The following is a 10,444-nucleotide window of genomic DNA, read 5'->3' as shown; positions in this document are numbered from 1 at the left end:
CTTCTCCATTTCCTCACCCTGGTTTTCTCCGGGCGTTCTGTCCAGTCTTTCACCTTCCTGGCCCTAGTGGCTGCCGTTGGGCATCGCACCATCCAAGGCAGAGGCACTGTACTTGGAACATCTAGGTATGCATTACTTGTTTGCTAAACTCCGTTCAACTGAACTCCATCAAACTTTTAAAGGGATTGCAGTTCCTTGGGGAGGGGCAGAGGGATTGGGGTGTGGAGGAGGTGGAGGAAGGTTATGCCATAATGCACCAAAGTCTTGCCTTTTAGCAATTCAACCTCTGACTAGAGGGAGAGATAAGGAACTCTACTTCAAGGCAGGCAATCTATAAACATTTTAACAGAGGCACAAGGAAAATGCTTTGGAAGGGAGACATTAGTTAGGAGTGACAAAAGTACTGGAAGGTTTGGAGGCTAGCCATAGCTAGAGGACTTTAGAGATTAGTGTAAATGGCTAGGGAGTGAATACAATTCCATATTGAAATCACAACCCCCTGACACCTCAAGTGCTGAAGAATCCCCAAAAGTTGGTCAGGGCCTGTCTCAACTATCTGTCCTAATTCTATCAACAACCGATGGTACCAGTTTTTAAAGGCACTTGCTGACATGCATACTGAAGGACTCAATGAGAGAGGGTAAATGGAAAATAGACTGTATAGGGAGGAAGGAAGTTGGGAGACCAGTTAGGAGTCTATTGAAGTAATTCTTTGGGGAGATGATTTTGGTTTAATCCAGGATTCTAGTAGTGGAGGTGGTGAGATGTTAAATTTGGGGTACAATTTAAAGGTAGGACTAACAGGATTTGTGACAGATTGGACATGGGGTACGAGAGGAAGAGAGGAGTCAAGGGTGACTCCATGAATTTTGGCCTGACCGACTGAAAGAATGGAGTTGCTACGTACTGAGCCAGAGAAAACTGCAAGAAGAGTAGGTTGTGGGGAAGGGTAGGAATCAGAAGTTTAGTTTAGGACATGTTGAGATACCTATTAGAGATCCTAGTAGAGAGATAAATCGGGAGGTCAGGGGAAAGGTGACAACTTTGTGTCATCAGCACATAAGATGGTTTGTAAAACCAAGCAACTGGATGAGACCACCTGGTGGAAAAGTGTGGATGAAGAAGAAAAGATGTGTGAAGCCTCAGCTCTCAGGCAAACCAACGTTTAGAGTTTGGGAGACCAGAAAGAAGTGGCCAGTGAACTAGGTAGAGGACTAAGACGTGGTTGTGTTCTGGAGGCCAAATGAAGAAAATACTTCAAGAAGGAAGGAATGTGATCAATTAAGTCAACATTGTATCAGATAAAGACAGATTTGACTACTGGATTTAGCAAATTCATTGTCACTACTGACCTTGACAAGAGCAGATTTGGTCTGTTGGGGCAAGCAGAACCCTACCTGGAGATGGTTCCAGAGAGAACAGGAGTGAGAAATGCAACTCATTTAAAATGAGTGGGGCTACTGGAGGAAAGATTTCTTTTTAAGACAGGAGATGTCACAGTATTTTTGTTTACTGATGGAGGTGATCTAATAGAGAGGGAAAATTAATGATGTATTGTAGGAGACAAAGGAGAGAAATACTGGAATGACGGCCTTGAGTAGATAGAAGAGGATACAATCTAGGGTACGAGATGAAAGATTGGTCTTAGGAATATGGAGCATTCATCCATAAAACATGAGGAAGGGAGAATATATGGTGACAATTAACGACAGTTGTGGTCGTGGGAGATTGTGGAGTTCTCTTCTGATTGCCTCTATTTTCTCACTGAAATAGGAAGTGAAGTCTAGACTGGGTTATGTTGTAGTAATATGCAACCTCTGTATCTGAGGCGTTTAACACGTCAAAGGTTTACTTCTCTCTGATGCTAAATGTCTATTGCTGGGAGATTGGCAAGCCTGTTTGCACTCTACCAGACCGATGGCTTATTTCAAAGCCGTGTTGGCCAACCACTAACATCAGGGGACTTGGAACCCATTTGTTTCCCCAGAAGGGGTTGCCAGTTTAAAGCAATGGGCAAGGAAAACAATTTGTATCACTTACTGAGTCAACTAGAAGAAAAGGTGAAATCAGAAGGCTGTCATTAGAGGGATTCATCCCTTGGGTTTAATATACACTTCTGGGGAATATGGAAATCTCCTGAAATTGTGTTGCATTTGAGGGTTTTTCTATTTATCAGATCCTTAAAGAGGTCTGTGACCAGAATGGGGGCAAAATCTGCTGCTATTGAGAAAGCTGCTTCAATATGCAGCTGTGGGGTAGTCCACAAAGCTCTGGTCTTGGTGTTCTAATAAAAAAAGCTATCACTGCTTAAGCCTCCACTAAGTGAGATATATTGTCACACATCTTTCCTCATTTTAACTCACCCAAAATTGCTCCAAGATAATAATCGCACATTTCCAAGAGAAAACTGAGTGGCACAGAAGCTGAAGAACTGGCCTGACTTTTCTTTCTTTTTTTCTTTTTAACTTTTTATTTTATATTGGAGTATAGTTGATTAACAATGTTGTGATAGTTTCAGGTGTACAGCAAAGTGATTCAGTTATACATACTCATGTATCTATTCTAAGTTTTCATAGCCAGTGAACAGGGCTGCCAGAATTGAAGCTCTGGCCTGTCTTCCTCCAAATCTTCCTTTCCATGGCACCCTGCTGCTTCCCAGCTAACTGGCTGTGAGTACCACATCTTATTACTGTGGAAATTAAATGAGATCCTGTGTATAAAATGGATTTCGTATACTGTCATTTAGGTAAAGCATTGGGCAAGAGAACAGATAGCAATGGATTGATCTGAGAAAATTTGCCCAGAAAACATTTATAAAAATACTTTTAGGGCTTCCCTGGTGGCGCAGTGGTTGAGAATCTGCCTGCCAATGCAGGGGACACGGGTTCGGGCCCTGGTCTGGGAGGATCCCACATGCCGCGGAGCGACTAGGCCCGTGAGCCACAACTACTGAACCTGCGCGTCTGGAGCCTGTGCTCCACAACGAGAGGCCACGATAGTGAGAGGCCCGCGCACCGCGATGAAGAGTGGCCCCCGCTTGCCACAACTGGAGAAAGCCCTCACACAGAAACGAAGACCCAACACAGCCATAAATAAATAAATAAATAAACAAACCCGAAGTTTAAAAAAAAAAAAAATACTTTTAGGAACTGATGAAAGAAAAGAGACCATGTCTGACCAAAACCTACTTTCTTTTCTTTTTTTCCTTTAGACACCCAAGGAAGAAATGATGCTTCTGCCTGCTATATCTTCATTGATAAAAAGGTTAATAGTTGGTTTATATCAGCGACTCTCAATCTCGGGGTGACTTTGCCCTGAGCATGTGGCAATGTTTGGAGACATGTCTGGTTGTCATGAAGCAGGGGAGTGTGCATCTAAAAGGCAGATGTCAGGGCTGCTAATAAAATTCCCACAAAGCACACGACAACCTCCCACAACAAAGAATTATCCGGCACAAATGTCACTAATGTTGCGGTTAAGAAGCTGCAGTCTATAGGTCCAAAATGAAAATGCTTAAAATTAAACTCTTCCTATTGTTGATGAATTATAATTGGCAGAAAATGGATGTTACATTTATATTAAAATGAGTGAGGAAATAAACACACAATTTTCACATGTAACCCCTTTTTAAAGTAGTGTAGAAAGGCTCTGGAGGTTGGCCACAGAGACCCTGGAAAGATGAGGGGAATTCGAGGAAGGCTTTGATCAGTTATGTTACTAGGTTAAGCAGAGCAATTCAGCTCCCCGAAGAAAAATGTAGGATAGTAAGTCTGGGAGTGGAGGAATATTACAAAAGGAATATTTGCTCAAGGGAAAGAGAGTGGGCTTTGTTCTCTTTTGCCACTTTTCTTGCTGGTGGTGCGGTATTACAGTGCAGCAAAAAAGTCAGAGTGGGCACCAGTCCCCCATAAAACCAGCCATTAACGACAGAGGTAAGGGAGGGCTTTCTGCTCAAATGAGCAGCTGTAGAGTGTACCCTGTCTGTGGTGACTGAGGGTGGTGGCAGGACATTGCCAAGAAAGATGTGCCTTCTTAACAGTTAACCTTAAGCTGAGCAAGAACAGTTTGGCTCCAAGCTAATTGCCATTAATGGGTGTGTTAGAGTCACCCCTGGACACATCTGGATTACAGAGTGGAGGGGTTCTGCATGTATAAAGACAACATTACTGTTTTGTTTTGTTTTTTGTTTTAAATTATTATCTGAGTTAATAATCCCTTACACCAGTTTTCTGGCAAGCCCCCAAATCTTCTCCACTGATGCCCACCTTCAGTGACTAAAGTGTTTCATAATTGTACAAGAATCTTCAGTTGCTCTATCACTCCATCCTTATCAGATGGAACAGACTGGAACTTTTATCCCTCTAGAATGACTGAAGTTACAGTTTTCCCCTGTCCATCAGCATGCGTCATCAGGAATAGGGCAGGGTTCCAGGTGAATTTCACAGAGGTCCGTGATGCCACCCACTGTTTTGGGAGCTGCTACACGGTGACCTATCAGGTGTCTTAGACCAGGTAGCAGAATCCTTCTCTGCACACAGAAAAAGAAATGATACTATCGTACGTACTCAGCAGTAGCATTTTCCTGTTAAATAAAGAAAAATAGTTACTCCTATAAAACAGCAGCCAAGTTAAGTAACATATAATAAATTATATTAAAAGAAAGCCAGAAAACAATTCTGATAATATGCAGCTTTCAACAATTTGGAAATTTTTTTTTCAACTTCTAACTAAAAGAAATGCTATTGTTCTAGCACATTCCTAACTGTTAAAGAGTAAACCTGTATGTTTTGTAGCAACACCTCAGTTATCCCAGAGGCCAAAATTCTAGTAATCTTATACATCTGGAGTGGCATGGAACCCAGAGGATTAAAGGGGGGGCGCGGGGAATTTTTAAAGTGTGTCTAACAGGAAAAAGAAGACAAACTGAACCAGAGCATCCAGCGTTAAGCCATTGAACCAAAACCTGATTGGATTGGGTCCAAGATGGCACTTAATGGTCTCTTGCTTTAATGTTCAGAAAGAATAGAGATACTTCAGTGCTTTTTAAGAGTCATAAAAGGCAAACCACAGCAACATTCAGGCCAGGAAGTATAGAGGAAGTTTGATGGAAGAGGGAAGAAAACAAGCGAGGGAACAGCAAACAACAAAGGCAGCAAGTGGTGAATATTACAAGTGGTGGCAACGAACATTGACTCTAGGAAAACAATTAGATACAAGGACAGATACTAAAACTGAAGGGTTTGGCCTCACTGAAAGCACAGGACAGGCAGGTGGTCTTGCATGGCGTTGTGAGAGGGTATCAGGAAGTGAGTACAAGGAGTATTTAGATGGCAGTGATAATACCTTTCTTTAAAGAACACCTCATTTGTGCCAGACACTTCACTAGGAGTTCTGCCATATTATTCAAATTTGTACCATCCTTCAAGAGTATCGTTATCTGCTTTCTGCAGGTGAGGAAACAGGCTCAGAAAGGTTAAATAATTTGCCCAAGATTGTACACCTATTAAGTTGCTGTGTCAGGACTGAAACTTTATAGCATCACAGCTCATGTATTTTCTAGTATCCATACCGCCTCCTAGGACTTTCTAGAATAGCAATGTGGGAATCCTGGAAGTCATCAAGGTCTCCCGTGTGGGGAGATCATTTCACACACAGAGAGAGAGGCTGTGTCAGAATATGCCATTATTATGTAAATACTGAAGTGGCTATATTGCCAAGGAATCATATTTCAGAGCTTGGAAGGGGATATGGAACAGAAAGTTTCTTCTAGGTAAAGTGCATCTCAAGCTTTCTCTAGGGACAAATCAGGTTCTGCATGTGTCTTTGGTTCAACTTAATTGAAATGGTAATTTTTGAGCTTACAAATTAGGTCAAGTTTCTTTTCTGGTGGTTGCCTCTGTCATTTCAAAGTGGGACTTGACCTCAGAAGGTGCGAAAATCAAATGGCAAACCATGAAGCCACAGAAGAATTCTTTAACTTTTTGGAAGTACATTTCTGAGCTCAGGGAATATTTCTCAGGCAGTTTTGTCATGATGGTGATACTAGACAGAAAGGTTCCTGGGGGTAGACACTCTGTCTGATCCATCTTTTAGCTTCAGAACCTAGAACCTAGCACGACATTCCTCTAGATGTGGTGACAAGAAGGCGGTGATGGTGGTGGTGGAGGTGTAAAAAGAAGATGCCCTTCAGGGATGGAATCACCTTGCCCAAAGGCCTGAAAATCATTGAGAGATTTGTAGAATAGCCCAAGTCAGGAGCTCAAAAATGTTAATTTAATGAACAAAATCAGTCTATCTGGGAGATGTTTTCCAACTTCTACCAGAAGAGATGCCATTGGTCCAAAAGCCATGGCATTTCTATAAAGCAAGGGCATTCAGGATTGGGACACATGTGGTCCCCTCTCCTTCCATGCCCACGTGAGGCTGGGTGGCAGGGTGTTGGGGAGGAGGCATATCAGACTGCAGGGATGGTCCTTCCTGTCTCTGAGGCCAGGGCCCGTCTAGGGCCAGAGAGACAGCAGCAGCCTCTGTCCTGCTCTAACTTTCTGTTTCTGCCTATTCTCTCTTCATCTGAGCTTTTAAACTGCCTTTAAAACCGGAGCAGCCACGGGCTTGTATATGCCTTCAGCTGTTTCTAATTCTCTCCCAGGCTCCCTCTCTCCAAATAAATGACACATTGTAGAAGGTGTTTTACAGCCTGACTTGTTAATAGAACCAGACTGCTCTGTAACAAATCCTAACACAGCAGTCAAGGGTAAAAGACAAAATCACAAAATATGTGAGTTAGATAAACAAAGGGTCATCTGTAAAAGAAGGAGCTGAACCTTCTGATTTTTAAAGTGCCTTCTAATTCTAAAATTCTAAACTTTAAAAAAAGATTTCCTTGTAGTTGAAGGGTATGCCGCTTTGTACTTGGGCTATTGGATTTTTCTTTTATTGGTGGAGTTAGTTTGTCTTCATAGATCCTACTATGAACAAGTGAATAAATAATATAAAGTTAATCGAATCTGCTTATTTTCTCTTTCCCAGGGACTCGGGGCTGAATGTCTGTAGAGCACTGTAAAACTCCTCACTTAACATCATTGTGTTTAAAAGATTGTAATTTTGAGTAAGTAACTGCAGAATGCGCTATCATGATAGATAAAACATTCTTCCTTAAACGTTCATAATTTTATGAACTTAATTTTGATAAACTTATACAAAAATGAGTATTTTCTTCCTTCTTTGCAGATGGGGAAATGGTGATCAAGGCCACAGCTTAACTTGCAAATGTCAAGAATCTCATCATCCTTTGTTGCTTTGTGATTGATTAATATGTTGGATTGCTGACTTGTTGCTAATGAGCTAATTTATAAGCCCAGAGAGGATCTGACTATTAATGTAGAAGTAACAAGCAAATAACAAAGTGCTGCTGAGCAGGTCTGTGAGCACAGCGCTGTCCACAGCCCCACTCAGGATGGATGAGAGAGAGGAATGCACAAGCGGTACATCCCCACCTCAAAAGAGACAAGAGGAATAAACTGGAGGCTCCTTTGGCAATTATTAGTATTTCCCCACCGCTTACGAAGTCGCTGCATGTAATATTAAGAGACCACCACTAAGTGGCACTATCTCACCAGTGTTCTCTTTTACCAGCATGATGAAGCCACCATCACCTTTGGATGGTGGAATACATTTATTGTCCTGTGTTTGCTGATTTGGTTTTAGCAAAATCTTTCTGCTCTCATCATGCTTCTCTGGTTTTTTCTATATCCTTTCTTCTGTTTTCCTTTAGTTCTTGGGAATCTGGGCCAATGATAGGCATAGAAATGGTGGCCACCGTGGTGATAATAATCATATTAGACAACTTAAAGGAGAGAAACACTGATTGTAACCTTTTATTGAAGTCTTATTATGTGTTAAGGGCTTTCCAGGTATTACTACCAAGATTCATGAGAACTCTGCAAGGTTGCCTTCGTTTTATGAGCAAAGAAACCAAGGTTCAGAGAATTGAAGCAACTTTCCCAAGGATACCCAACAAGTAGGTGATAAAAGCACAACATGAGTCCAAGTGCATGTAATGTTAAGGCATTAATGATCTTTGGATCATTCATGGAACTTAAACACTGGGTACAGTGAGAAAAACAGGAAGAGGCTAGGCTTCACAAAGTTCATAATCTAAAAGAAGAAATAGGGTAAATGAACCAAGTTATTTATAACAATTTTTAAAACAATGACTTATTTATAAGTTCATAAGGTTTATAAAGGGTCTAAGATTACTGGGACGCTTACTAGGAACAGAGTCAAGAAGACATCCTGAAATCGACTCTTCTCTTGGAGTTGAAATTTTTTGTAAGGGACATGGTTCTGAAGACGAGAGTAGGGAGGGCAGAATAAAAAGCAGATATTCTTGGATTTATCCCTCAAACTTATGAATCCTTCTGTTCATAATTTTGTTTCATGACACTTTCATTTGCTCTGTGTCCTTTGAGGCGATGTCTCAGCTAGAGCTCTAGTCATAGGGGAGGGAGACCTAAGTAAAATATTTTAAGGGCTAAAAGGCCCAACTCTCCCAGATTATTTATCCCACAGAACCGTATGAACAGAAAAAGCCAGGAATCTCATAGTGCTAAAACAAACTAATGTTTATTTGCTGTGGGCTGGACATCCCACTTGGTGCCTTGCATGCATCATTGTACTATATCTTTTATTTATTTTTTATTGAAGTGTAGTTGATTTACAATACAATGTTGTGTTAGTTTCAGGTGTACAGCAAAGTGATTCAGTTATATATATATATATTCTTTTTCATATTCTTTTCCATTATGGTTTATTACAGGATATTGAATGTAGTTCCCTGTGCTATACAGTAGGACCTTGTTGTTTATTTTATATATATATAGTGTGTGTATCTGCTAATCCCAAACTCCTAACTTATCCCTCCCCCACACCCTTTCCCCTTTGGTAACCATAAGTTTGTTTTCTATGTCTGAGTCTGTTTCTGTTTCATAAATATGATCCTTTGTGTCATATTTTAGATTTCACATATAAGTGATATCGTGTAGTATTTGTCTTTCTCTTTCTGACTTACTTCACTTAGTATGGTAATCTCTAGGTCCATCCATGTTGCTGCAAATGGCATTATTTTGTTCTTTTTTATGGCAGAGTAGTATCCCATTACATATATATATATATATATCGCATCTTCTTTATCCATTCCTCTGTCCATGGACATTTAGGTTGCTTCCATGTCTTGGCTGTTGTAAGTAGTGCTGCTATGAACATTATGATGCGTGTATCTTTTCAGGGATTGAACCTGGGCCCTCCGCAGTGAAAGTGCCTGGTCCTAACCACTGGACTGCGAGGGAATTCCCTACCTTTTCGAATTAAAATTTTCTCCAGATATATGCCTAGGAGTGGGATTGCAGGATCACATGGTAGCTCTATTTTTAGTTTTTTAAGGAACCTCCATACTGTTCTCCATAGTGGCAGCACCAATTTACATTCCCTCAGGATGTCAGGCTTAGGCAGGTTTAGTAACTCATCAGAGGGCACACAGCTAGGAAGTAGTGAAGTTAGGATTCCATACAAATGGGCAGATCAAAGAGCCCAGATTTTAACCTTTAAACATATGACTTCCGCTTCACATGCTACATGGCAGCAAGCAAATGCTCTGGCCATTATAATACTAACTTGACTTTGATTTATGAGTTTCAGAGAACTTTCAACTATATCATTGCCCTTGATGCTAACAACAATTCAATGAGAAAGACAGCGTAGAGTTTCTTACCACTCCTTCCCCTCCACCCCCCCGTCCCTGCGAGCAACACACATGCCTCCACCAGGAGAGTTTTTCTGGGGTTAATTCACAGAGCTGCTAAGTGTCAGACACTGGACTTGAACCCAAAGTTCTCATCCTTTGCTCCTTGCCTTTCTTCTGCAGTAGCAACACCCCTTTATAGTAAATCATATATTATAAGGTAAATTTCCCTCCATTGGCACTCAGAATACACTAGCTCCAAAAATCTCTGTTAAACGTCAAGCATGCTATTTAGGAAAAGCTGTATTAACATCAAATAATACATGCAGGTATATATTTTAAATCACTTACAAGTCCTGACAAAGGAAGAAGAATCTAAAATGCTTTTTCAAAAATTTTACATGAATGATTTTAGAGGCATAGGCAGTGATTAATAGAATTCAATTTAGAATCAACATCTGTGGTTTTTTATGTGTTGTGAATAGATAGATTTGTACTTTATTAGCACAAACAGAACATGATAAAGTTATAAAGATAAAATGCCTCTGACCTAAGATATCACAATTAGTTTCAGTACAGTCACAGTCTTTCCAGTTACCCTCTAAACTGCAAAATTCTGGGAACCCAAGACAGGGGAATGTGGCCCAAAGGGGAGGGCCTGAGGGTGGTAGTCAACAGGTGTGGGGTCAACAGGGGAGGTATATG

At 40.9% G+C, this 10,444-nt stretch overlaps 1 long non-coding RNA gene across 4 annotated transcripts; it reads left to right on the top strand.

Moving 5' to 3' along the window:
• The first annotated feature begins 5 nt into the window (after nt 1-5).
• LOC309666958 lies at nt 6-9,155 on the top strand. Of its 4 annotated transcripts, XR_014267419.1 has the most exons (5): nt 6-125; nt 2,568-2,669; nt 3,212-3,264; nt 7,030-7,108; nt 7,231-9,155. It is a non-coding gene; the product is annotated as an uncharacterized lncRNA (long non-coding RNA). The 4 variants fall into 4 exon arrangements; XR_014267420.1 differs by having other exon boundaries at nt 2,568-3,264; XR_014267421.1 differs by lacking the exon at nt 6-125 and having other exon boundaries at nt 1,875-2,669.
• Nucleotides 9,156-10,444: the final 1,289 nt, after the last annotated feature.

The sequence above is a fragment of the Balaenoptera physalus genome (genome assembly GCF_965194825.1).
Source record: "Balaenoptera physalus genome assembly, chromosome: 9".
NCBI lineage: Eukaryota > Metazoa > Chordata > Mammalia > Artiodactyla > Balaenopteridae > Balaenoptera > Balaenoptera physalus.
The sequence above is the reverse complement of the archived record's forward strand: the minus strand, read 5'-3'. Positions and strand labels throughout refer to the sequence as shown.